The following is a 27009-nucleotide window of genomic DNA, read 5'->3' as shown; positions in this document are numbered from 1 at the left end:
CCAACTCTTTTGTTCACAGATAAGGAAATGGAGGCCCAGAGAAGGGGTTGGCGCTTGCCCAATATCTTACAAGGAGCAGGGAGCCAAGCTTGGGCTAAAATTCAGGGCTTCTTTGCTGCAAGCAGGCTTGTTAGGGTGTGTGGTTTGGGCTTTGCGTGCTAGTGGCACGTGAGAAGAGGGGGATCCATGTGGGCTGAAGCAATCCTCGGAAGATTCCTGGAGGCAGTAGGATGTGAGCTAGAAAGTCTGGGCCCCTGGGGAGCCAATGACTCATGGCTTTATTGACTAAACAGCAGTTATCACTGAAAATCAGATACACACTCATTGATGCCCGATTTGCCTGGAGAGGACTTCAGGCTGAGGAAATCTTCCCACCAGAGGAGATTAGTCTGAACTCACAGAAGTTGCAAGCAGCAGGAGGTGTATTTTCCAGGTCTTCTCTTCCAGGAAGGCTTCCCTGACTGCTGTCCCCAAGTCAAAATGACCCTTCCCCCGAATTCTAACCCCAGGTGATTTGTAATGTCATTTTACGCTTCTCCAGTCTTCCTTCTGAGTTTTGTTTTTAGCCAGCATGAGAGCCCCACTCATTTATAAATGATCTGAGAGCAGAGCTGGTGGTTTATTCTTCCTTGTTATAGTTGATGTTTCTCAGGAACTCACTGTGTGCCAGGCACAGCACTCAGTTTTCCCTGGATCCTCTCATGTTACCTTCACCGCTGCCCTCCACAGTAGCTGTTTCTGTCCCCATTTTACGGAGGAGAAAACTGAGGCTTGGGAGGTTGAAGTGACTTGTTTGAGAACATGGGCCAGTAAATGATGCAGAGGCTCGAACCTAGGCCTTCATTTCTCTTTAAATGGCTGCTTATGAAATTGAACAAAACTGAGTGGTAGGTAATCCCACCGGTACCCTGCTCTCCTGGAGTGCTGACCTGAAGCCTGGTCTCTCCTATTTCTCCAAGGCTGGGACCCTGCCCAGTGCCCGTGTTCCAAGCTCAGCCCTGTCTCAGCTTGTTGACTGTAAGAAGATCCAGGGTGTGAGGTGTGGCCACCTGCAATTTAGACGGGCAAGAATGAAGAGTACGGCTGGCCTGGCCCCCGGGTCCCCAGACCCACCGCCCCTGTGCCCAGACTTGCCCCAGGCCTTTACTCACCCTCATTTCACTCCAGAACTTTCCATGCTGGGGGTCTGGCAGTTTTCCCACCAATTACTCCCCATCCTAGCCCTTCACCTTTATTTATGGGCAGAAAAACTTGGACCCAGAGTTCATAGCTGTTGTCAGTGTGAATGACATTTTAACAGTGGTGACACCTAAGAAGTACCCTGCCTGCAGTTCTTGGTTTGGACCAGGGGCCGGGGTCTCCTTTCTTCCGTAATTAAAAATTCACCAGGGAAGAGAGATTGCTCATCAATCTTTCATCCCGAGAGTCCCTGCTGGGGAAGGAAAGGACACTGGCCTGGCTGCCCACAGCCCAGGACCTTGCTACCGTGTACATGAGTTCAGGGCCTTGGGAGGGGAGCAGGCTGCTTGAATGTCACAGGAAAGGTGTCACACTGCATGTGACAGGTGACCGGCTCTGAGCTCTCTGCCTCATGTGACCTGAGACGTCAGGGAGAGGCCCACAAAGGGTCTGTGTGGAGCAGAACAGTCAGGAGGCCTCTGATTAACCACATGGCCAGTCTTATCCAATTAAAACTAGGAGAGACACAGACTTAAAGTGGCTAAAAGACTAGATCTTGAAGGTTCTCACCATAAAAAGAAATGGTAATTATGTGCCGTGGTAGAGGTGTTGGCTAACACTAGGGTGGTAAACATTTTGCAACACATAAGTGTACCAGAGCAAGACGTTGTACACCTTACCCTCACACAATGTCATATAGCAGTTATAGCTCAATAAAAGTGGGAAAAATATGTATATCCTCCATGTTTTAGCCAAGTGGAAAAAGTTAATAGAAACTCTTTAACAGGGTAATATGTTTGAGGACCTCGGCACAGGGCCAGCCTGGAGAAAGCACCCCTGTGGGCGACGCTAGTTGTTATTATTGCCGTCGATGTTGTTCCCTCTGCTGCAGAACTCACCCACTGCACTGGTCTAAAGCGTATGAGGTATCTTCTCAGAGACTGAGCTTGCTCATCGGTAACACGGGAAGCATACCAGTGCCAGCCTCGCAGAGGTGGGGTGAGCAGTGAGTGAACTGGGATCCTTTGATGGTGTAAAATTGAGCTGGGCCCTCACGTGTCTTGGGCTAGGAGGAAGGGACAGCCTGGCAGACGAACAAGACACTGGCTCGACCACTTTCTGGCTCTGTGGCCTGGGCAAGCCCCATGCGTCTCCTGGCCTCAGTTTCCCTGTACAAAGCAGATGCCAGAGCAGGTGATCACCTGGGTCACTTCCAACTCTGGGTTCCATGAAATGCTGCACGTTGCCTCTTGTCAGGCTAGTGTTTTTCCCAGAAGAGATTTGGGGCAGGGAGTGCTCAGCTGGCCACTTCGTGTGTCCCATGACTGCTGTGTCAGGCTCGTGCCTATGGGCTCTCTGCAGCTCTGCTCCTGGATCTCTGGGAACTCTGGGCTGGGCCATCTTTCCAGGAAGGGGACGGCCCACCTCCATAGTGAGAGGAATGTGCAGAGTGTCCAGTGGAAGAGAATAGGTGGAGGAGGGGAGGGAAGCTCAGGGGCAGGAGTGGGCACTGGAGGATGGTACAGAGAACTCAGGTTCAGCCAGGTAGGAAGCAGGACAGAGGCTCGGGAGGGGTCCGTACCAACTAATAGTCGCTGGTCTGGAGCTGAACTCCTGACACTTGGGAGGACCTGGTTAGCATCACTGTGGGGCCCGAGGGCCTGGGGCCTGTGTGTGGGTGGGGGCAACAGGACTACGGTGCTAGGCATCTGTCATTTGTCTCTTGAGACCCACTCTCCGCCCTCTTCACCCTGACCTATGCCCTGGGACGGTGACCTGTATGCACCAATGGTCGTCTTCCCCCTCTGGCTTTGGCCTCTGGGGAGCTCTGGCAGGATATAAGATGGACTGGAGGGGAGAGGTTAGGGTAGTTAGTCTCCCAGCTCTCTCTTTCCCTCAGGCTCTCCTTGAGCTACTGCATGCCTTCACCACAGGTGACCGCTCCTGTCAGGGGTCTTCTCCACGCAGCCTTCTCTGTGTCTGGGTCTGGGAACCGTTTCCTCCTCCCATCCCCTTCCGTACTGTTGTGGCTGCTCACTCGCTCGTGGGTCATGAAAGAATTCACAAGGCAGGTAGCAATATACAAGGACGATGGGCAGTCTGCTGCAAACTACTGCAAACTACTGTGTCAGTCTGTGGGGACAGAGCCAGGAGTGCAGTTTCCAGGCTCTCGGCCTCACATAGAAAGGTGCTGGCTCAGGTAGTAAATGGCCATCAACTGTGATTGGATGGCCGTCAGCGGTGGCTAGTTGGCCGTCAGCTGTAACCAGTGAGCCATTGGCCACTAATATAACTGCCGTGGCTACGCTAGCAGCAAATGGGGGCTAGCAAGAAGATGGTGGCTGAGCTAGCAAGCAGCAGAGTGTGTATTGCAGATTGCAGAGAAGCGGATTGCTAGCAAGTGAGATTGTTTGGCAGAGACAGGTGGATGGCGGGTTGCGGATAGTGTAGCTCCTGCCTCCTGTGTCTCCAACCCAGCCGCCAGCGAGAATATAGTGGTGTGACGCCCCTATCTATGGCGCCGTGGGTGTTCCTTTTTGGCCTCACCATGTCCTGCGTTCTTATGTGGGGAGCGGGAGCTGAGACCCCGCGTGAGTCCCTGCATGACATGGTGGAAAGGAAGTAGAGAAAGAAAAGCTTTCAAAAAGTCCCAAGCTAAATTACACTTGTTCAATCAAATTATACCTGAGATCCGAATCGCAAAATAGAAGATTTAGTGCCACCATTACAATCCCCTGTCTTAACACACAGTAGGGATGGTAGCAAAAGAATCCCCACTTCTGCTCCCCTCCTGCCCACACCTTTGCAGACGTCCTTTATTAAACCCTCAGGCCGCCGATTCAGCCCCCAGCCACAGTGCAGGGATACTGGAAAGCGACCCTGGAGAAAGGGCAGCAAGGTCTCCCGACTTCTCAACGTGTGTCTGGAGCAGGAGAAGGGAAAGGAGGAGTGGGAACCCAGGCAGTCCCGAGAGGGGAGCACTCGCTGGAAGACAGCAGAGCAGGGGCTCACATTTGAGCTCCCAGGGGGGCTAGGCAGGTTGGGATATAGGGGAGCATGTGCAGGCCTGGAGGGGCAGCCCACGTGGCTCTAGCCCATCAGTGCCCGGCTGGCATGTGGCCCAGAGGTACAGCTCTCCCCCGAGAGGAGTCAAAAAGTCAGACTTTTGCGAGAAATCCCTCAGTTTCTAAACACTGGTATCAGTTCAAATATTAAATTTTAAACAAATATTAAATTTGAAACAGCCAGCTCCAGACCCCTGGCTACCAGTTTGTGACCTAGAAAATACAAGCCCCTCTGATGGGCCTTTCTGATCTCCTTTGCTCGTAGGTTTCCCACACCTGGAGCCAGACTGAGAGCAGCCCAGGAGACAGGTGAGTGTGAGAGCAAGACCCTTGGTTCACCTGGGGGAACGCAGTCTCCCAACCATGCCTGTGCACACACGTCAGTCATATTAGTGGCCCCAGCTTTGGAAACCGGTTTGCAAACCGCCTGTCGGTATGGTCAGTCACCCCCGCTCGCCCCACCCATCCTGCCAAGACCACCCCAGCCTCCCTACCCCCTTCCCAACATGGCGCTCTCAGCAGCCTCTCCCAAAGCCTGTAGCCTGGGGGCAGCAGGGGGGGAAGAAGGCAGCCCCAAGCAGATGTGAAGCTGCTGTCTGAGCGTATTTCCTACGCTTGTGGCTTTCCCTCTTCCCAGACCCCTTCGGAGCCTGAGTGTTGTCACCGTGACCTTGGTGTGATGTTCTGCCAAAGTAGGGTGCCTTGGATTAGCAAACGTCCTGTTGAGACAGACAGCAATATTCCTGTGTGGGTTGTGTGGCTGTCATGTTAGTCATTCACACTTTAGTATCTTTTAACACCATCATATTATTTCTCAATTATTAGCTCACTGAGGTCAGCTACACCGAGAGGTTTCTTTTGATCTGGGGACTGGACGAGGAGGACCACTGTGCAGAGTGGAGGGGGGCAGCCCGGGAGCTCAATGGCTGGTGGTCCATTCATTTCCTAATAAACATTTGGAGACACGGCCCCCTTGCCTGGGACTGCCTGCGAGTTTGCCCGTGGCCCCGGGCTGCTACTTCAGCAACCTCTGAGAAAGCGGAGAAACTGTCCCTCATGGCGTGTGTCCGCGCACACGCGCAGATCTGGCTCCATTCCTAGGTGGAATAAGCCGCGGATCCAGTGTTTGATCTGCTAGAGCCTTCCCCACACAACACCCCCTTTCTGCCGACCTGTCAGAGCGCCCAAATTGCCACCGTCTGTGTCACTCCTTGGGAAAGGAGGAGGAAACTTTGAAAGCGTCTGTCAAAATGTCATCTGTACGTTAGTAGTGTTTATTTCTAAGTTATGACAGTAGGGGCACTTTGGGTTTCCTGTTTTACGTAATCAGCATGTGTTGCCTCCCCCCCCCCGCCACCCCAAATGCTATCTGGGGTGTACTAGTAACCCAGGGGTACTCATGTCCATCATAGAAAGTACCTGACCAGATTGTCCCTAGCAGATAGCAGGGTTTGGGGGAACTGGGCTATGGGACAGGTACGGTTTGATAGAGAAGTAAAAGGTGACACCCGGGAAGGATGACAGATCTATCAAAAGTGAATGTGGGCCTTTTCACGACGTCGCTGTGGTCCTAAGCTGGAGAGCCAAGTCATTTTCTGAAAACAGTGTAGACCTGGTTTGTTCCCTTCAGCAATAGCGCTTATCCTCTCAGGATATAGTTGTCAGTGCCTCTCCAGCTTAGTTCCGCCCAGCATAGGGCCCTGTCGACTTCTCCCTGCATTTCCAGGGCTCAGCAAGGTGTTCATTTGTGTGGGAACTGGTATTTGCTGAGTCCCTGCTCTGTACCAGGCACAATGCTAAGGACGAGATGGGAATCTCTTCAGTTCATCCTGAGAACCAGATGGAATGCTTATCCCCATTCTGCAGGTGAGGAAACTGAGGCTCCGAGAAGTGAAGTGACTTGCCCAAGGTCACACAACTGGTGAGAGGCAGGATGGGAACCCAGGTCCACCTGACTTCAAATGCCTTGTTTTTTTCCACCACACACTTGTAAAAGCAATGTCACTGTTTTAAAAGGTTGGAAAATACAGATAACAATTGATTCACAGTGTTACCTCCTTGTTGCCACGGGCTTTTATCCTTCCTGCTCTGACACTGATGCTGCTGCTTTCTTCTCCTGGCAGTCACACCACTGTGGTAGTTCTAATATCAGTGCGTCAGTGAGAATCTGTGAGCCAGGCGAGCAAATGGCCAGTGAGTGTGTGCACCATCCCTTGGTGGAGTCAGGTGGGCCTTGCTGCTCATGCCCCCCCGGGGCACACACCCACACTGCCTCTGCCTAGCCCTGCACACCCAGTGCCTCATGTTGCCAGCAAGATCGGAAGGCAGACCAGCACAGCAGGGCTGGGTCAGGAGCCCTCCTGGAGCTGTCCTGTCCAGCTGCTCATGTCAGTGTGAAGACCAGCCCCACAGACCCTGCCCCAGGGCACTGTGGTGGAATGGTTAAGCCCCTCGTCTCTGGAGCCAGGCAAAACTGAATTTCAGTCCTGACTGCTTCGTTCCCAGACGTAGGTAGCCTTGGGCAAGTGACTGTACCTCCCTGTGCCTTAGTGTCCTAATCTGTAAAATGCAGACCAACTCGTAGAGTGTTGTAAGGACAGCCAGATCACCGCCTCCCCTTCCCTTTCTAAGTAACCAGCCTCTAACCTGAAGAGGAGCTTCACTGTAGCCAGCGATGGGTGTCATTCTCTGTCACTGACTGACTCTAGCCAGATAACCTAGGTTTTCTTTGTTCTTTCTTTTTTGTTTTTTATATAGGTATCTAAAATTACTACATAGACTCTGGGGAGCTTTTAATATGTGTGGTCAGAAGTTGTTACACCGCCCCCCAAAGTGGCATAACCTTCTCAAATGTTTTAAGACTCTAAACATTTCCTTTTTCAAAATGTTAACTAACAGTGATTCTACTTCTAGTGAATTTGTCCTGAGGAAAAAGCCCAAGCTGCGTATTAAGACTTTTCTACAGAGATGTTTATCACAGCACTGTTTCTATTAGTTAAAAAATAGGTAACAACATGAATGCAATTTGCCAAAATTAATTCTAATTGCATTTTTAAAAAATAGGTGGAAAGGAACATAAGTAAGTAAAGTAGAAAGAGGAGAGAGAGAATGGGGGAGGGGGAGAAAATTGGAGAAAAAAATATCTAAGAGTGGGAGCGTGACAGGTAACTTATTTTCTTCTTTGTGCTTTTCTGCATTTTCTAAATTTCCCACAGTGGGCTGTTCACTGTTTATATGATCACAAAGAGTAGTTATAGTTAAGAAAAAATGCTCAGCCCCCAAGAATATGTGTGTGTGTGTGCAGTTAGCTCTATAAGAATTATTGTATTGGCACTTTTCATTCTAAGTGTTCTTTTTCTCAAAACATTTTTTTTCAATTTTGTTTTTTACTCAAAGCCAATGTCAGTGTAACGTGACATCTTCCTTCTGTCCCTAGAACTGTGGTTCTGAGGGAACTGTCTTCAGGGACTGTAGTCTGCTAAGGCTGCCGTAACAAATACCACAGACTGTGTGGTGTAGGCGATGGGAATTTGTTTTCTCACAGTTCTGGAGGCCAGAAGGCTAAGATCAGGGTGTCGGCAGGTTTGGTTTCTTCTGAGGCCTCTCTCCTTGGCTGGTGTCCTCACATGCCCTTCCCTCTGTCTGTGTGGTCTGTGCCCCAATCTTTCCTTCTTATAAGGGCATCAGTCATATTGGATTAGGCCTGCCCTGATGACTTCATTTTACATTAGTTACCTCTCCAAATATAGTCACGTTGTGGGGTTAGGGCTTCAACATATGAATCTTGAGGTTCCAACTCAGCCCATAACAGGGGCAGCCTGGTGACTGTGGCCATTTATTTTGCAGAACGCTGAGCTTGAAGCTGGAGTGGGAGCAAGGGGGTGTAGATGGAGGACACATTGTCCCCACCTTTAAGAGGTCCCCAGGGAGGTGTGATGCAGACTTCTAATGCGAACAGCACACCTTCCCTCTCCAGCAGGACCCAGAACCAAAGGTACAACCCTTCCTAACTGAGCCCATCCACCACGAATTAGCTGCTCAAGGTCAGAGTTCAGCCCACAAAAATTAATTTTACTAAGAAACTCTTCATGTACTTCTACTATGCTAAGAAGCAGTGGGGTAGCTATACACAATTAAATCATTCAAATGGGCTTTTGGACTTGAAAACTCAACTTTCAAAAATAATTCCTCTTCGTGTCAACTCAAAAGTGAGTTTGATTTATAGAATCAGTGGTAGAGAGAAGGAATAAGATGAGCAAGTCAAGGATGGAAGGCTTGCTGAGTTAGTGGAAGCAACACTGATTGTATGAGCAAGTAATAAGGGAGAAAGTCACTGGGAGTGGGAGAGACGGGGAGAGGCTGAGGCAGGCAGCCAGTGGCAAGCAGGCACCTTACATTTAAGGTGGAAAGTAGTAGGGAGCCACCGCAGGTTCTTGAGCAAAGGTGGAGCAAAGTGAGGACAGAGCTAAGACTGCAGCAAAAAACAAAATCTAGGTAGAAGGCTTTGCAGAAGTGCTAGGATGAATGTCTAGATAATAAATTCTGGAAGTGGAACTTCATTTTTCTGGGTCTTTGTCCATGCCTTTCCCTCTACTTCACCCCCAACCTGGCAAACTCCTAAGCATCCTTTAAGGCCCCATTCATGAAGCCCCTGTGACGTGAAGCTTTTTGTGACCTCCCAGGAAGTCACTCCTCTTCTTGGGCTTGCCCCCCATTAGAGCAGTGTCATACTACATCATGGGGGTCTATCTGCACACCTCCCTCTCCCTGTTTGCTGCCAGGCCTCTCTGGGCTGAGAAGTGGGTGCTCAGCAAGTGTCCGTGGGGCAAGATTGGTGATGTGAGGGAAATCAGTGTAGAGGTAGTTGGAGCATAAGAGATTCAGATATGATTCCAGGGTGAATCTATAAAGTTTTACAAATGATCAAGTTCCTATTATGAGTGTGGCATTGGCGAGAGAGGAGTGAGAAAGACAGACCTATCCCTGCCTTCATGGAGCTTTCCCCTAATGGGGGAAACAGATAATAAAATAATAATGATAACATGATGAATGCTGTGAAGCCAGTCTGCTATGAGAGCCCAATGGTGGGGGAGAGGTGGTAGAATCAAGGAGGGCTTCCGTGAGGAAGTGTTTATTTAAGGTGGAAATTGCAAGATGTGTGAGAATGCATCTACTTGAGCAGGTCATAGATGTTAGATGACGGACCAAGATGAAGGTCAGGAAAACGGAAGCCTAAAAGAGGGAAAAGGGTATTCCTGCAAAGGGCACAGCCTGTGCAAAGGTCCTGCAGTGAGCAAGAAGCATTAGAAACCCATACTCTGAGCCTCACGAGAACACAGAAAGCAAGGGGGAAGGCTGGTGAGGAAAAAGGTCAAAGGTGAAGGCAGGAGGACAGCTTCATAAAGCCACTGTTGTCAGAAGGGTTTAGATTTTAGCCCAGGAACATCAGGAAGCTATTAGAGGGTTATAGTCAGGGAGTGATGGGAACAGATTTGTGATTTTAAAAAAACAAAGCTTTATTGTGAGATCATCCACATACCATACAGTTCACCCACTTAAAGTGTATAATTCAATGGTTTTGAGTCTAGTCACAGAGCAGCCATCACCACAGTCACTTGTAGAACGTTTTCCTCTCCTCAGTGAGAAGCTCTGTATCCTTTAGCACCTTTCTAGCCCCCACTCCAGCCCTAAGGAACCACTGATCTACTTTCTGTCTTTACACACTTCCCTCCTGTACACTTTCATGTGAATGGAATAATATAATGTGTGGTCTTTTGTGATAGCTTCTTTCAGTTACCCTAATGTTTTCAAGGTTTAGCCATGCCCTATCCTATATCAGTACTTCATTTTTTAAAAGATTTTTATTAAAAATATAGCTAACATACAATATTATATTAGTTTCAGGGGTACACCATAGTTATTCAACATTTATACACCTAAAGAAGTGATCACCATGGTAAGCAACCATCTAACACCGTACCACGCTATCAGAAAACATTATTGACTATATTCCCTGTGCTGTACATTACATCACCATGACTTATTTGTTTTACACCTGGAAACTTGGATCTCTTATACCCCTTCACCTTCCCCCTCTTTTTAAATTTTTCAATTACAGTTGACATTCAGTATTATTTTATATTAATTTCAGGTGGACAGTATAGTGGTTAGGCATTTATATAATTTAAGAAATAATCCCCCTGCTTAGTACTCAACTGGCACTACAAATAGTTATTACAATATTATTGACTATATTCCCTGTGCTGTACTTTACATCCCATGACTGTTTTGTAACTAGCAGTTTGTACTTCTTAATCCCTTCACCTTTTTCACCTTGCCGCCCAAACCTCTCCCATCTATCACCCCAACAAATCTAGTACCGATATGACACCATACGTAGTTATTACAATATTATTGACTATTCTTTATGTTATACCCTACATCCCCATGACTATTGTGTGACAACCAATTTGTACTTCTTAATCCCCCAACCCCACTCCCATCTGGCAACCATCAATATGATTTCTGTATCTATGAGTTTGTTTCTGTTTTGTTTTTTTATTTTGTTGTTTAGATTCCACATATAAGCCAAATCACATTGCGTCTGTCTTTATCTGTCTTACGCTCCACTCAGTGAAATACCCTCCAGGTCCATCCATGCTGCAACAGATGGCAAGAACCCATTCCCTTCCCTGGCTGAGCAATATTCCAGTGTATATGTGTACCACCTCCTCTTTATCCATTCTTCCATCGACAGACACCCAGGCTGCCTCCACATCTTGGTCATTGTAAACAATGCTTCAATGAACATATGGATGTACACGTCCCCTCGAAGTCGTATTTGGGTTTCTTCAGATAAATACTCTGGGTCCTTCTTCATCTCTTGTTATAGCCTTTATTTTAAAGTCGATTTTGTCTCGTATAAATATTGTTACTCCAGCTCTTTTTGTTCTTTTTGTTCCCATTTTCATGAAATATCTTTTTCCATGCTTTTACTTTCTGTCTGCGTGTGTCTTTCAATCTGAAGTGATTCTCTTGTAGGCAGCATATGTAAGGGTTTTGTTTTCTTATCCATTCAGCCCTCCTGTCTTTTGAGCAGAGCATTTAATCCATGTATGTTGAAAGTAATTGTTGATAGATATGTAGCTATTGCCATTTTATTTTTCATAACTTTGATCTTTTCTTCCCCTCCCCCTTCTTAAGAAGTCCCTCTAACATTCCTTGTAATACTGGTTTGGTGGTGATGAACTCCTTTAGCTTTTTCTTGTCTGGGAATGTCTTTATCTGTCCTTCGGTTCTAAATGGTAGCTCTGCTGGATAGAGTAATCTTGGTTGTAGGTCCTTGCTTTTCATCATGTTGAATATTTTGTGCCAATCCCTTCTGGTCGGGAAAGTTTCTGTTGAGAAATCAGCTGACAATCTTAGGAGCTCCATTTAAATTACTAGTTGCCTTTTTCTTGCTACTTTTAGAATTCTCTCTTTGTCTTTAATCTTTGCCATTCTAATTATAATGTGTCTTGGTGTGGGCCTGTTTGGGTTCATCTTGTTTGGGACTTTCTGCTTACTGGACTTGTGTGCCTGTTCCCTTCACCAGGTTAGGAAAGCTTTCAGTAATTATTTCTTCAAATAGGTTCCCAATCCTTTGCTCTCTCTCTTCTCCTGTTGGTACCCCTATGATGCAAATGTTGTTACACTAGATGTTGTCCCAGAGGTTTGTGTATTTGTTTTTTGTGGGGTTTTATCCTCATATTTTTTTTGATTCTTTTTTCTTTTTGCTGTTCCAATTGGGTGTTATCTGCTCCTTTGTCTTCCAAATCACTGATTCAGTCTTCTGCTTCATCTAATCTGCTGGTGATTCCTTCTAGTGTATACTTCATTTCAATTATTGTATTCTTCACTTCTGACTGGTTCTTTTTTATGGTGTCTATGTCCTTTTTTATGCTTGTTGTCTCTCTGTTGAAGTTTTCACTAAGTTCCTTGAGTATCTTTATAACTTTTTGTTTTGAACTCTGTCTCTGGTAGATTTCCTTGCCTCCATTTTGTTTAGTTCTTTTCCTGGAGTTTTCTCCTGTTCTTTCATTTGGGACATATTTCTCTGTTTCCCCATTTTGGCTGCCTCTCTGTGTTTGTTTCTATGTATTAGGTAGATCTGCCATATCTCCCAGTGTTTGCCGGATGGCATTATGTAGTAGGTGTCCTGTGGGGTCCCATGGCACAGTCTCCCTGGTCACCCACTCTGGGTGCTCCAGGAGTGTCCCTTGTGTGGGTTGTGTGTGCCCTCCTTTTATACTTGAGCCTTGATTTCCCTTGGCTTGTCAGTGTGTGGGAGTGACCCTCAGGCTGATTGGCCGTAGGGTTTGGCAGCATCCACAGCTTGTATGCTGCTGTGCAGGGAGCTTGTGCCACAGAGTGGGATTCACCTCAGCAGTCTCTGGTGCCTGTTGAGACTCCCCTTTATGTGTGCCTATTGTGGGGCTAATTGAGTGGTGCTCTGTGGTAGTTTGAGCCAACCTTCGAGTATGTTCGTTCTGGGCCTCTTGTGAGGGGCTCCAGTGCAGGCCCAGGTCACCCACTGCCTGTGACTGGCCAGGGCCTACATGGTAGGAGCTACTAAGCTACAGTTGTTTGCTGCCTGTGCTAACCCTGGGGTCACATGGGAGAGACCACGATGCACAATGAGCATGGCTACCACAAGTACTGGTCTGGAGTAGCTCTGCAAAAGATAAAGCCTATTGTGTACATGAGTTGGGTGGGGCAGGGTCTCTGGGAGTCACTAGAGTGGGAAGTGTTGTGGTCAACAGGTCAACATAGACTTTGGTTTGGTGCCAGTGCTGAGTCTGGAGCTACTCTGGAAAGGTCTTAGAGCACACAGAGGCCAGCTTCTGCTCTCCTGGGTCCTGCAGACTCTCATAGTTTTTCAAGAAAGAGTGCAATGTGGGTGGGGCTGGCTGCTCTTGGAGAAAGTGCCTCAGGTGTTGGGGGAGTTGGGTCAGACAGGGTCTCAGGGAGTCAGCAGTGTGGAGCAGCAGAGCTCACCAGGCCAATCAGATTCAGATTTTTCCTGTCAGGGTGGGCTCAAACAGGAAAATGATGCCCACCTTCCAGCCGCACAGGAGAAAAACTTCACACAGGGAAAATGGTGACTGTCCTCCAGTCCTCACTTCGAAGCCGCGCTCCTCAGTCTGTCCCCTGTATGCCTCCAATACCACACCACCCCCAAGTTACTGTCCTTCCATCAGAGTCCAGGGTGAGTGCCTGCAAGAGAGTCTGTGCACAGGCTCTTTAAGAGGACGTCTGGGTTTCCTGCAGTTTTTGAGCCTACCCGGATGGTTGGAATCTTCACTGTTTTTCACAGCCAGATGTTGTGGGGGCTCCTCTTCCCAGCTCCAGTAGTCTGGGCTCGGGAGTGTGGGGCTGGCGTCTCTCCCTCCGCTGTGGGGAACCTCCATGACTAAGGTATCCCTCCCGGCTCTCAGCTGTCACATGGAGGTTTGGGGCCCATTCCACGCCTCCACCCCTCCTACCTGTCTCAACATGGCTTCTTCTTTATATCCTTAGTTATGAAACTTCTGTTCAGCTAGACTTTAGATGGTTCTTCAGGTTGATAGTTCTGTAATTTAGTTGTAATTTTAATGTGTTCACAAAAGGAAGCAGGCACAGTGTTTACTTGGCCATCTTGGATCTCCTCTCTAGATTTGTGTTTTTAAATTTGGTTAAAAGACTGTTCTGGTTGCTTCTAGGGAGTGGATAGATGGCTGGGAGCAGGAATGGGGTCTGTTGGGAGGCTGACACAGTTATCCAGGGAAGAAATGGTGGTAGCCATGAGTCGATGATGGTTGTAGGTGGTGAGAAGTGGACAGAAAATAATGATAGTCAAGAAGTGGGCAGAAAGGGAGAAAGCCAGGGATGAGCCCAGGTTTGGGATTTAGGAAAGGGCAGAAAGAAAGACATTTGCAGAGATATTTGGGGGTAGCTTTGCCAAACTCACTCCATACTGAGCTCCAGCAGCCCCACTGCCAGCCCCTCAGAGGGACTCTGACTCACAGCAACCCCAGTAGTCATCCAACAGGGATGGCAGGACATTTCAGCCTGTCTCAAGGTCTAGAGAGGTGAAGAGGCCACCAGTCTGAGGCCCAGGGCCCAGCCTGGTTCCCAGGACTGTGTCCAGGGTCTGGGAGTTGTGGAGGGGATGAATGATTAAGAAAACCTGGCCCCACAACACACAACAGTTTGGTTTCAGCATTTTCCTCCAATTCAGCAAAACCTTCTTTCAGCCCCATTCCTGGGAGAATGATAACTGACTATTATTCCTAGAGATCTGCTTGGTACTGACTCTGTATTTCTTGCTCAAATGTCCTGGGACCACCTCCCCTGGTAGAGGTTCACACAGGAATCAGCTAAATAACATCCGATGGGTCTGCTCCATCCACCACCCTCTAAGTGACTCTGGGACACAGGCCAGGAGGTATGAGCACTCTCCCATTCTATAGATGGCAAAACTGAGACTCACAGAGAGGATGCCACTTGTCCAAAGTCACACAATTCAGAAATGGGAGAAACAAGACTAAAACCCAAGTTAGGAGATTCCACAATGTGTTTTTCCCAATTATGTTTTTGTATTTAATCTCTCAATAACATTTGAAGTAACTGATCTGGCATATTTTGCTCTCAGAGTAAAATATGTTACCTGCTAACAAAGCATGTATTTTCTTTCTCAAACTGTTTAAACTATATAGCCCTATTGTATTTCCTTCCACATCTATGTAAATAAGTCTATAACAACCCAGTGGCAAAACAAGAAATTCCAGGAGACACCAGATCATTTGTGTGATATCTTTCCCTAAACCTGGACAGTTTTATTTGTGGCACATATTTACTATTCATTTGACAGATATTTATTGAGCCAAGTACTGGGAATACAGCAGCAACCCAAGCAACTGTAGTTCCTGCCCTCAGAGAGCTGTGATTCTACTGAGAGAGATGGACAATAAGCAGTTGAACAGATTCATGTATGATATGCCATAAGGGCTGTCAGGGAGAATAAAGCCTGCGAGAGGAGAGAGAGAGGAGGAGAGTGGCTGGGGGGACAGGGCTATTGCACAGAAGGTGGGCTGGGAAGACCTCTCTGAGGAGGTAACCTTTCCGACTGGAATGAAAGGAATGAGAACTGAGAACATTCCAGGCAAAGGGAAAAGCCAAGCCCTAAGGCAGGCCTAGGCTTGGGCTGTCTGGGGAGCATGGAGGAGTCAGGATGGCGAGTCCAGAGCAGGGAGCAAGCGATAGGAAGTGAGGTCAGGGAGGGAGGTGAGGTGCCAGATGGTGAGCACTTTGCCTTCATTCTGTGTGGGCTGGGGGCGTGTGAGGTTTCAAGCAGGGGAGTGACGCAGGCTGACTGTCGTGTTAGCAGACGCCTGCTGGGGGCACAGGTGGAAGCATGGAAACCAGGAAGGAGGCTGCTGCAGGAACTCAGGTGAGAGAGGATGGGAGCTGGAGCAGGAGGGCAGCCACACAGGTGAGGAAGGGGCCACCATATTCTGAATAGATATGAAGACTGAGCTGGTTGGAACTGCTCTTATAGTGCATGTGGTGGGGGAAGAGGGAAAGAGAGGAATCATGAGTGACTCTTGGGGTGTATTCTGACACCAGCTGGGTACCAATCCAAATCTGGCACTAAGCACCCAGAGTTAGACCAGACCCCCACAAGTTGAAGGACACAGTTCCTCAGGAGGTCACATCCACCTCAGGTGGCGGTCCCCAAGCTACCCCTCTTCTGAGGGGCCAATTACAAATCTGTGGGTTCCCATACCCCCTCATTAGAATGACTCAGAGAACTCAGGAAAGTAGTGTACTTACAATTACAGCTTTATTATAAAGGACATAGATCAGGACCAGCCAAATGGAGAGAGACATAGAGTGAGGCCTGGCAGCGTCCCACCAGGGACGTGTCCTCTCTCCCAGCGCATCAGCTGTTCACCAAACAGGAAGCGCCACTGAGCTCCTCAGATTGTATTGGGGTTTCGTTATGCAGGCCTGACTGATTGAACTCAATTTCCACTCTTTCTCCCTTTCCTTCCCTGGAGATGTGGGCTGGCTCAAAGCTCTACCCTCTAAGCCCACAATTGGTCTTTCTGGTGCCCGGCCCCCATCCTGACTTAGCTGCTTGGCATAAATTCATGTGTGGTCCCTGGTTTCGTGAACAACAAGCACACTTTCTGCTTGGGAAAGGCCAAGGAATTTAGAGTCTCCCTCGCAGGAACCAGGGACAAAAGCCAGTCAAATTCTTTGTTATACAACAGGCTGGATTCTGGTGCCATTTACTAGCTCTAGCAGATTACAGGCCAGGGCTGGGGGTGGGAGGTAGTGGGTTGGTGGGGAAACGAGGGGGATGTTTTAGCCATGTTGACTTGAAGATGTTCATGAGACACCCAAGTGGAGATGTGGAGTAGGCAGTCGGGTCTACAAGCCTGGAGCGCAGGGAGAGAGCAATATATAGATCACATGTTAAGCCAGGGACTGGATGAGGTAACTCAGGAAGCAAACGTAGTTGGGGAGCAAAGGAGAGCCCAGGGCTGTGCTGGGAGGTGTCCAACAGTTAGTGGTCGGGGAGAGGTGGAGCCAGCCTAAGAGTGGCCTGAGATGCAGGCGGAAAACCAGGGAGAGCAGGGGCCCCAAGCGTTTCACACGGAGGGGTGGGCTTCAGTGTAAATGGTGCTGCAAGTCAAGGAAGAGGAGAACCAAGAAATAACCACTGGACTTGGCGAGATGGGGCTGAACGGCTCCAGGGGAGGAGAGGGGAGGGGAGGGGAGGGGATGGAAGCCAAATGGGTAGGACCAAGGTGGGAAGGGCGGTGAGGAAGCAGAGATGGAGCAGAGACGCCCCCCCCCGACGGGCTATGGGACCTAGGGAGGGGTGAAGGAGCCAGCACTGCACGGCTGGCGGCCAGAAAGAAGGGTCCAACATTCACTGAGTGCCCAGTTCTGGGCCAGAGGTGGTGGGCATCTTCTGGCAGCTCAGAGGGATGGCAGAGGAGAGATGGGAGTCACTACCCGGGCTGTAGGATAGAGTGTGAAAATGGAAAGGGGGGACGACAGAAACGTAGAGCCAGGAGAAATCATTCCTGATTGGGGACAGGCCTAACAACAACTTCAGGTATCTTCTATGTGCTTGGGAACATGCTAGGCCCATTCTTTTATTTAATGCTCTTAGTACACTTCACAGATGAGGAATCTGAGGCAAGAGAGGTTGAGTCACTTATCCAAGGCCACACTGTTAGGATTTTCCAGAGATAGAAGTTAATGTCGATTGAAAAGGAGTTTTACAAGAGGTAAGTAGGGAGACGGGAATAGGCTGGAATGAGAACTGAGACAGAAAAGCCTAGGTGAGTTGAGTGTGGGGTGCTGGGCAGGCTCACTTGGAATGGCAGTGGAACAATTCCTAAATCCTGCCTGAGTCACTCAGGAGCGAGATCTAGTTCCCTCCAGAATACTTCTGCTCGGGGCACCTCAGTGTGGCCTTCAGCAGGCTCCCAAGCCCATCTGTCAAGGGCATGGATGAGAAGGACGGGAGACCCCAGGAGGAGCGTGTGGTCGGGGCTAGATGAGGCAGATGTGTGAGGACACTTTCCTGGAGGAGGGCTGTGGGCCAAAGAGGCAGGCGTGGGTCCCGCACACCGCTGCCTGTCCCCTCAGCCACCACCGCCACCACCATGCACAGAGCCGGGACAGAGGCACGCTTCTGCTTGCAGCCCTCCGCTTGCAGGTGGCGGTCCCCAAGCTACCCCACTTCTGATGGGCCAATTACAAATCTGTGGGTTCCCATACAGATTTGTATGGGAGCAGATCACTCCTCATCTGTACAACAGGAGCAGTGGCCTGCCCACCCCTGCCAGCATGCATAGTCCTGACTTAAAATAACACTGGGGAGAAAGCACTTAACAGAAGTGCCCGGTAGAAACCAGGGCTCAGGAGTGGATAGGAAACACCAGTTCTGATAGACAGATGGATAAAATCAGGAGAGTGCCTTCCTGCTAAGGTGGCATTTGGCAAACTGATTCTGAAATGTCTCAGGTCTGTGGAGGTATACCTGTGAGCCATTGGGGCCTGGTTTCCCACCTGTGAAATGGGCACAGCCTGGCTGAGTCAGGCTGCATGCCACCTGCTGAGAGGGCCAGGGGCAGGAGGCCAGCCCGGCTAGATGCGCTTCTGTAACCTTTTCATGCTCACTGAGGGAGCTCTTCCACTGGTGCCTCCAGCTACCTGTGTGGTTCCGCCCAGCTTAACACAGACACACGGCAGGTGTAGGCTGGGAGGACCCTCCCCACACCTCCCATTTCACAGAGGAGTAGACAGGCTCCGAGATGTTGGGCCAAGGTTCCCTCTAGTAGGTGTTGATATTTCCTCCCTAAATCTTTTAATATACCATGAAAGTGGAGAGAAGAAAGAATGGAGGGAAGGAAAGAGAAAGAGGAGATGGAGAGAGAGATGAGACCCAGCATGATACGTGGGTTTGGAAGCATGGAGGCTTCCTTTGTTTTCAAGAAGATTATTAGGAATCCTGGCTCCATCAGACACCTGGAGAGCGAGCGAGGCCTACAACATTCTCAGTTTGGAACCTGTCAAGCCAGTCACTTTATCTGGAAGCCTGTGACCCTGCTATTTCATCGTCCTCCTGCAGGGAACGTGGTGGTGGTTTAATCACAGGTCTTGTGGGGAGAGGCATCTAGGAGAAAAGCAGTTAGGGATATGGGCTAGAGGTTACCGACACACACACGATTGTGAAAGTAGCTCGAAATGTGGGCAGTGGGCATGGGTTTGCAATGTCTGGGAACTAGAGGCAGGTGGCGAGCATGCTGGGGGATGTCCAGCCCCTCCTGCTCCTGCCCATCCTCCCCAGGCAGCCTCAGGACCAGTTCTGAAAAAGCCAGTGCTCGGCTCTTCCTGGCTGAGTTGGTATTTCACAGCTTTCTGGAACTTCCCTGCCTAGTTCTCAGCGTCTTCCATGAGCCCCTAGGGAGATGTGGGGGATGGAGCAGCTTCTATGTGCTAGCTCTGTGCCCGGGGCTTTGTGGGTGCAACTTCACTAGAGACTTGTACCCCTTCTGAAAGGGGAGGACATCGTTCTCTCTATTTCACATGCAGGCACACTGAGGCTCGGAGAGGCTAACTAGCTTGCCCTGGATAACCCAGCCCATAAGCAGGGGGAGCAGGATGGGAAGCGGTGTCCCTGGGACCCCAAGCCTGGGTCTGGAGTCTGCCTGCTTCTGCACAACATGCACGCCCGCGCACTGGGTCTCTGAGGCTGGCGCTGGCATTGGTCTGAGCTGGTCTCTCAGCTGGCTTGTCTGCTCCTTTCTCCTTCACCTCCATCGTCTTTGCAAGCCCCAGAGGCCAGCTCTCCTCAAACGCAGTTCACATTGGACACTACTTTGGGAATCCCTTGGTCAAATCCTGGAAGAGCCCCAATGTCCTGGAAGTGCCCCTAAATGAGGCCACTCAAAAATGAAGCAAAGTGAATGAGAAGCTTTAGGAGTCCAGAGGACAGAATTGATTGGTCAGGCTGGAAGGCTCAGGCCAGAGCCTACAATAGTGGAATCTGTTTCTAAGGATAGATAGATAGATAGACAGACAGATAACCAGACAGAGAGACAGATGAGGGAGACACAAGAAGAAAACAAGGGGGGCAGGGAGAAACAAAGGAACCAGGAATGGTCAGAGAGGGTAGACTGAGTCACAGCTTTTTTCAGAACTAAGATAAGTCCATTGGGAATGTGCGGTGACATCAGAAGCAGCAGCGTGTGGGGAGTTGGAGAGCTGGGTGGTTGAGGAGTGCCCCAGCCTGGTGGGGTCGTTCCGGATCTGGCCGAATGCCACACTCATCCCTGAGCAGACGGAAGGCACTGCGGTGTCCCAGCGACATTCGCCTCATTAGCCCTGAGTCATCAAAAGATGCTGAAATTACAAGTAAGTTCTGCTGCAAATTATGCTGTGAGTTTATACCTATTCCCATGAAAAAAAAGAAAAGAAAAACCCTGGTAGACAGAGGAGGTAGCTCTTGTAGGGTTCGCCTTCAGTTACCTGGAATACCCTCTGCAGCCCCTCCCCTCGCATGCGTGGTCAGAGGGCCTTCCTCCACGCCGTCCAGTGGCATTTTTGTGTTGGAAAATGGCTTGCTATCCACCCCCACCAATGACCTTTTGTTATACGTTTTTCTTTAATTTTCTACTTCTTTTTACGTACACTCACAAAGCTCCCGGCTTCAGCCGGGCGTGCCAAGGAGGCTTGTAGTAGCAGGACTGATCGATGCTGGGAGGTTCCTTGCAGCTGCCAGAGCTGCAGTCCTGGGTGGGGGTGGCTGCGGGCTCTGCAGCAGTGGCTCTGTCTGCCTCTGCTGCTGGCAGCCAGAGCTCTGGACAGCTGCTCGCCCTGCAGACCCCTCTGGCCTGGAGCTCAGGGCACGGGAGAGGCCCACTCCTCTGGCAGAGCTGGCCTGGGACACACTCGGAAGGGTAAGTGAGGGGTTGTGCGTGCCGTGAACCATGGAGGCTGGAAAGGAGCCACAGACTCCAGGACTTCTAGAAAAACAAAGCTGATAAAGCTGTTGCTGCTGAGTTTAAAGGAGGAAAGAGCTCAAGAGCTGTTCCTAGTGATTCTGTGAAGCAGCAGCAGGACTTGGCTCTGTCTGCACTTGAGGTGGCCCGGGATTCTGGGGAAGGAAGGTTGCTGTTGGCTCGCACCCAAAGCAAGGCGGTTATGAGACTTCCCCGAAGGACCTTAGCTCCTTCCCTCATTCTTTGCCAGATGTTTACTGAGAGCGTTGTACATGCCAGGCTCCCTTCTGGGCACCAGGGAGTTCAATGAGGATTAGAATGAGGCCTCTACCCAGAAATGCCCCTAGTCTTGCCAGGAGGATGGTTGCTTAGATAACTGTAGTGCCATGTGATATATGATAGGAGAGGGTCTGCTCCAGTCAGGAATTGGACAACTGGGCCTTAGGATGCTAGAGAAGATTATACAGAGGAGGGACCATTTGGGTTGGGTCTCATAGGATGAGTAGGAGTTCTGCAGAATGCAGCCAAGATGTTACGAGTGACGGCAAAGAGGTTTGGACATACAAAAATGTCATTGTGTGTGGTGACAGGATCAGCAGGCCTGAGGAGAGGCTGCAGAAAGTAAGCAGAACAGACTGGCAGGACCACATCACAAAAGGCCTCAAATGCCAGGGAAAGAAGTCTGGACTCAGTCCTGCAGGCAGGTGACAAGCACTGAAGGTTTTAAAACTGTGGTGTGATGTGATCCATTTTGCATCTTGGAAGACTCAGTCTGGCTATAGTGTGAGCACGGTGAGGAGAAACACAGGGAGATCCTGAAGGGGAAACCTTGGACCTCAGAGCCATGGAGGCAGGTGCTTTGGAACGAGGCAGTGCGGTGGGGAGGTGGGGAACGGGGGGCCGTGCTGCTCTTTTCTGAGACCGAGCAGCAAGGCTGGCTGGAGGGTCAGCTGTGAGGGAAAAGGAGGAGCCGGGGTGATTTCAAAGTGGGCAGTGGGCACTGAGGAGGCAATGGGGCATCTCGATGAGCAAGGGGATGAGGGGGGAGAAGCAGGTGGGAGGGGGAGGCAGGAGAAGTAACGCTAGAGGGACATCACTTCACAATGGTGTCACCTGCAGGTACCCTCAGTTCCTTATCCCAGCAGGCTCCGTGAGAAAACTTCTGGAGATGCCTCGTCAGAGCCAGATTCCTGGTACTCCACATATAGACACTGAACTCGTGATATCAGCCATCAGTCAGACAGTAAACTCTGACCCTGCACCTACTGTAGGCTGAGGCTGATCTTCACTGCTTGGGAGTAAATAATATACTGAGTGCAAGTATGAAAAAGGGGTGTCATGTTCCCACTTTGGGACAGATTTTCCAAGTATTGAATGGAAATGCTACTGTGCAGGTTGCTGCAGAGCCTAAGCTTGAAACTGGGCAATTAGAATGAATGACCTTGTGTCCTAGCTGGGTGCCAGGAGACCCTGGACAGGGTGGCAGAGAGGCAGGCGAGGGGTAACTAGAGGATAGCTAAGTAAGCATTGCATCCACCCACTGCTGACCCTTCTCCTGAGAGGCCAGGGATTCTGCTTAGCTTTGGAACAGTCCTTGGGGTTAGAAGAAACAGAAACATTGGTTAAAGAGTTTCTAAGTGTTTCTAAAGCCCCAGTGCTGAAGAGCTGGGGGTGCCCAGCTTTGTGGGGGATCCCCAGGTCAAAGTCAGCAGGACAGACAACTTCATTGTGTTGGGCTCTGTGCTGAGCTTTTCTCTGGTCCAGACACATTCAGTCCTCACACAAGGGGATCAGAGAGGTAAAGCCACTGACCAGCGTCACACAGCCAGTACCTGGTAGAACTGGGTTTCTGCTCAAGCCTGGTCAACTCAGATGTGGGCTTCTCCTCTCCCCCCATCAAATTGACCATCATTTCAGTGGTGCATCTTGGTCTCTGGGTGAAGTTGAGAAAGACAAAACATTTAAAAACAGTGTGAAATTCATCCTAGATTACCAAATTGTTTGTTAAAACAGATTGGGAGCAGCAGAGAGAGAGAGAGAGAGAGAGAGAGTGTGTGTGTGTGTGTGTGTGTGTGTGTGTGTGTGTGTGTGTTCCTTCATCACACTTGCATTTACTGAGCACCTACTATGTGGCAGGCTTTGGGGATACAGTGACTAAGGCACACATTGTCCAGGCCCTTGGGGAGTCACGCCTGGGCGTATGCACGAGCAGGCATGCGGTAGTGTTCCAAACAAGCCGTGAGCACAGACACAGTCGCCTCCCAGGTACACACAGTTACCTGCCCCCGAGGCTCACACACCTATGCACAGCCCCAGGCACTCATGTTCACGCACAGGCATGAACTAAGGAGAGGTACCTGGATCTACGGCCTGACGCGGGAGCAGGAGTTCGGGTGCAGCCTGCCTCTGTCTCCCTGAAGGCCGGCCTAGGACCCCAGTGGGCCCCTGCCTCCACCCCTGCCTCCACCGCCAGTCCCCGGCTGAGCTCCCAGAGTCGGCTGGTGCAGACTGCAGCTTTGCCCGTGGATTCTGCGGACTGTTACCACAGCCTCTATTACACATGGGCCTCGGCGCTTGGCGGGCATCATCTCCTTTCGCGTTTACTCCCCGCCCGGAGGGGTGTACAGTCGTTACCTCCATGTTATAGGTGAGGAAACTCAGGCTCAGACATGGAGCATCTCGCCTAGGGTCTCATTCACTCATGAGCGGCAGAGCCCGGGCTTGAACCCTGCGTTCCTCTGATGCAAACAGCAGCCCAGTGCTTCTGCTGCTCAGCACGACCCAGATGCCCAGGGCCACCTTGGACAGGGGAGTCTTCAGGTCTTTTCTGTCACTTCCTGGTAAGCTGAGACCTCCCAGGACTCGGGAACTTCTTTCCTGGTGCCCCAGGCCTGGTTCCTGGAGCCACTGTCCAGTTTCCTACCAGCCTGGCCCCCTGGGCATTGACTTATCAGGAGGGAAGATAAAAGGACTTTGGGCCCACCAGAGAGGCAGGAGGCTACTGCTCAGGGGTGGAGATCAGCCCAGCTTTGCAGTCAGACCCCCCCACCCCACCCAACTCCAGCCTCAGTCTCTCCATCTGTACAATGGGGATAATACTCATATCCCATGTTGGTTCTATTGAACATTAAATAAGATCACATGTGAAATACTTCGCCCAGGGCTCACACACAGGTCAGCATTACTGCTTTGTTACTATTCGCATCTGTCCATCCACCCACCAGTGATTTCCTGTGGGACTGTCTGGTGTCGGGGCAGTCAGTATATTATGCTGTAGAGAGAGATGGGGCAGGCTCACATTCTAGTGGGGGAGACAGAAGTATGAATAAACAAGGGTGCTTCGATGCAATGTGGGGGTATTTTCCCATCCAACAGGATGAAAAAGGGGATTTCACGAAGAGGAACCAGCAGAAGCTAAAGGTCAGGGCAAGAAGAGTCAGATGCACTGGAGAAACTGGACATGGAGCAGGAGGAGCAGGTTCTAATATCTGCAGGACACAGGCACATGAGCTCAGAGAGAAGAGAGAGAAGCAGGCTAGGTGTAAGGCAATATGGAGTGGTGGGGACCATGGCCAACTGGAACGTGCTTGATGGCTCTAGGGGAACTAGGACTCCGCTCCAGGCAATTGCTGCTGTGAAGGACTGCCGGCCAAATGTTGCCAGGTCTTCCAGGTTTTCAAGAGATGCCAGCAACCTAGGTTTTTAAGTGAAATCTCTTGACTTTGAAACATGGGGCCAACACTGGGGAAGCCAAACAAAATATACCTGCTATTTGCAGCCTCTGGTGTAGAGCCTGGCAGCGGGGTGGGTGGTAGTACCAGCGGGAGTGTAGCTGTGCTGTCCAGATTCTGCTTCATGCCGGCAGGCTGTGTCTGACAGTCGGGGCCAAGACCTGGCACATGGCTGGTGCCTAATCAGTGCTTGCTCTGCAGATGAGTCAGGGAATTTAGAATTTATCTAGAAGGTCAGGGGAGAGGCGTGAAATGATGGGAAGTTTGTCTTACAGCCGTCACTCCACCTGACGTATGGAGGCTGTCTGGGTGGGAGCAGAAGAAGGCGGAGAGGGGGGTCAGGATGCTTAACAGGGCTCCAGACAGAAGCTTGTGGCTGGGACCCAGACTGTGGGGTGAGAGGAGAGGAATCAAGTCTGTGCAGAGACCCACTTGGAGAGTATAGGAGAGGGGAGACCAGGGTGCCCTACCAGCTCCCTGACCCACTTGGTGACTCGTGGTGCTTCTCACCAAGGTGAGGAATTGGGGCTGAGTGGTGCACAGGGGCGAGGAGAGGAGGGGCAGGGAGTCTGGTTTGGGACGAGTTCAGTTTAGATGCCTGGGGGACACCCACGGGAAGATGTGGCCCTGGTCAAACGTGCAGCTCTCAAGAATGGGAAAGCTGAAGACAGAATTACATCTCCACCGGATTCCACTCTTTCCAGGGACCTGTAGGATCTTTGTTCTTTTTGTGGCTGCTCTGTAGTCTGAGAGTTGAGAGGTTTATTTCTTGGGTTTTGGTTTGTATTTTGTTCCCAGAAAGACCAAAGAGGGAGAAGGTAGATTGATCCTTAATGCCAGAACGAAGACCTGTGAACATATGTATCAGCTCTGATCAATTCTCCCCACCCCACCCCACCCCATGATGTAGGGAACTGGGGAGGGGGAGCAGAGAGCATATGGGTTACCCAGGCCCCATAATTACTGCATAATAAAACCTCATTCCCAGGAGCCAGTCCGTGAGCTCGGCTATCCTGAACTCTTACAAGTGCAGGATTTTACCTGCACTTGAGAGAAGAAAAGGATTTGCTAAGCAGATTGATGGTTTAACAAGCCCACTTAGGAGAGCAGGCTTTTAGCAGCATCATTTGCATTCCAACAATGAGTGTACAAATTATAAATGACTTCTTATCTATTTTTAAAATGGTTTTAAGACTTCTCATCTGCTGTTAAGATTGTCACTGAGCATACCAAGGACATTCACAGCACCGCTGCACTCTTTTCGAAAAGAAACTATTCTATTAGAGAACTAACATTTATTGAGCGTCTGCCAAATACACCAGGCACGATGCTGGGCATTTTAGTGGCGTCCTCCCAGTTAAGCCTCACCCTGGTGCCCAGAGGCATGGCGATGTTGTAATTTCTTACGAAGGAAAGGAGGCCAGGCCCAGAGAAGGTGAGTTGCTGGTGCAGACTCGCTCAGCTTGCAATGGCTGGGTCACCCAGGGCTGGCGACCAAAGTCTGAGTTCTTTCTAAATACACCTCACAGTGGTGTCTCTCTAATTCCAGTTTCTGTCCCTCAAACAGAGTAAGGGTGGTCTGAAATGGAGAGCAGGGGAAAAGGGAAAAGGTGGGATAGGGAGCTGAGAAGTCAAGAGAAGGACTTGTCCACCCACCCATCAATTCAGAGGGAAAGAAACGAAACAGCTCCAAAAATGGAGGAGGAAGGAGGCTCTGAAGGGTAGTACCAGGTGTGACCTGGTTCAAATCCTGGCTTTGTCATAAACTCCCTTTGGGCAAGTTCTTTCTCTCTCTGGGCCTCAGTTTACCCATCTGCAAAGGGTGGAGTTTGTCCTCCATATCAGCTTTTCCCAACTGCAGTCATTTGTGTTCTGTCTCAAAATTTTCACCATATCTGAAAACCACCTGCAGCATTATCCAGTTATTCTTGCTTTTACCCACGCACCATTTTGTGTGATTATTATTATTTTAAAGATAAACTTTATTATGCAACGTAAGTGAAATAGAAATCACTTGTCATACATAGAAGCTAACAATCAAATACAAAGAAATTAAAAAACGATGTTACTAAATTCTCCACAGCTATTGTGGCCTGAGGTCTTCTCTCTCTCTCCGTCTCTCTCTGTCTCTGTTAGAAGGGAGGGGAGTCAGCAAGTACAGGCAGGCAGCAGGTGGGTATTAAAGACACACTGACTCTGAGCTGAGTCATTTTTCCTGGAAAGAACCAACAGAAGTGGAAGGGAGCCCGAACCCCATTTCCATACCATGGGGCGATATCATTTAGTGCCTCCTGAAATCACCATTCTGGTGGTCTCCAGAGTCTGGGGTCATGTTGTAACCCTTCCAGCACTGACAGAGCTTGGGGAAATCTGGGCTTGAGAAGCCCACAGAGGGGTGTGAAAGAGGACAGGGAGTGGGTAGGATTCCAGGACGGCCCCCATTTCTGTGCCCAGCAGGTAGGCAAGCTTTCCATGTTTCCCCCCTTT

General features: G+C 49.9%; 1 protein-coding gene across 4 annotated transcripts in view; it reads left to right on the top strand.

Moving 5' to 3' along the window:
* Positions 1-27009, top strand: part of ATP2B2 (ATPase plasma membrane Ca2+ transporting 2) — a 358541-nt gene that overhangs the window by 73300 nt on the left and 258232 nt on the right. For 2 of the 4 annotated variants that reach the window (XM_081072393.1, XM_081072391.1), the window contains exon 2: positions 4510-4553. The exons of the other annotated variants lie outside the window; for them this stretch is intronic. The gene's annotated coding sequence lies outside the window, so the exon portion shown is untranslated. The remainder of the gene's footprint in view (positions 1-4509; positions 4554-27009) is intronic. 4 annotated transcript variants of the gene reach the window in all.

The sequence above is a fragment of the Rhinolophus hipposideros genome, assembly GCF_964194185.1.
Source record: "Rhinolophus hipposideros genome assembly, chromosome: 14".
Classification (NCBI taxonomy): Eukaryota; Metazoa; Chordata; class Mammalia; order Chiroptera; family Rhinolophidae; genus Rhinolophus; species Rhinolophus hipposideros.
The sequence above is the reverse complement of the archived record's forward strand: the minus strand, read 5'-3'. Positions and strand labels throughout refer to the sequence as shown.